The following is a 1568-nucleotide window of genomic DNA, read 5'->3' on the forward strand; positions in this document are numbered from 1 at the left end:
GAGAGAAAGTGCAAGAAAAATAGATGGTGAAAACCTAGCAACAGATGTTATTTGTCAGCTAGCTCTTCCATCTATTAGTTCATGTATCCGTCCACTTGCATTCATTTTCATCAGTGTTGTTCATATCAGTAATAAAGCCTTTGTACATACGCAAGCTTCGCAGGTGATTTCTCACCATGGTTTGGATCATTGTATATACCATAATAAAGTTTGTTTCTAGACTAGGGGCAAAATACTAAACCTAGCTAGGGGCAAAAATATTGAACCTAGCTAGGGGCAAAATTTCATTGAGCTTAATCAAATAGGTAGAACAATAGTTAATTAGGCAACATTTGGAAAATGGAAACTAAGACACATCCAATGTTGAACACAAGATCAAATTATCTACCATCAACTATTAGCTATCAGTCTAACCCTAACAAACACATATCAATGGATGATATCTTTTGACTAATGGTTTTAACACTTTATCAACAATGGTTCAACTTTTATATCTTAATTTTTGCTATCATGATTTCTGAGTGACACTAGGATGTCTCTAACTAAAGGAATAAGGAAGGAACATGATATTTTCTTGTCTACTATTTGTAAATTAATCGTTCATATGTGCAAATTTGTCTCAGGACATGATCATTGGAATATCATCAAGGACATTTTGGATTTGCATATATAAATGGTTAATACTACCTGTTTTTCGCAAGCAACACTCAAGTCATCTTGGTTCAATTATACCTCGATGCTTGTGCTAACTTGCAATATGAAAACCCAGGAAAGTAGTGCTCAAGTCAACATGGTTCAATTATACCATTGATGTTTGCACTCACTTCTCATATTTTAAAGACTCAATGATGACAAAAAACAATGACCAAGTGACTGATCTGATCACAACATTGCACTTCATTTGCATATTTAAAGTAGATTGCATTTCATTTTGCATGGGATCACAAAATCTCATCTTTTAAAAGGCCAAGCGCTTCAACATGTGTTATCTCTCTTATTAAGTGATTGAGTACATTGGACATTAACAAAAATAATCAATTCATTCATCCTCCATGATAAGTTAGTTCATTTTATCACATGTAAGCATTGCATAATAAGACATCATTCATATAGATAATTCAATTATTCATTTAAAATCGATCATTCATGGCATAAATATCAATCATGTAAATGTTGGCATTATGTTGTCATTGATGTCAACCGGTATGGGATGATCACTAGTAGTAGAGATGTATGTGCAACACTGCTATGAAGAAGTAAAAGATGAGATATCTTACATATCACCTTGTGTTGCAGAACACCGGTAATGGTAAGGAAGATGACCTCAGGAGTCCCCAATGCGACAAGTTAGTGCCTAACTTGTGTGATGAGATAGAAAGGTGTTTGAGCAGTTGTTTGTGATGAAGAGGCATAATATTACCTGAATCACATCAGCACTAGAAGAGAAGAATGAACCGGTATGCTATGAGGTTGCAGAATAGTAGGAATCCCACCAAATGAAGATGCAGTCATCATGGGAAGCAATGACTGACAATGAATGTGCTCAAATCAGTTCACATGTACATGTT

The sequence above is a fragment of the Cryptomeria japonica genome, chromosome 2 (genome assembly GCF_030272615.1).
Source record: "Cryptomeria japonica chromosome 2, Sugi_1.0, whole genome shotgun sequence".
Taxonomy (NCBI): domain Eukaryota; kingdom Viridiplantae; phylum Streptophyta; class Pinopsida; order Cupressales; family Cupressaceae; genus Cryptomeria; species Cryptomeria japonica.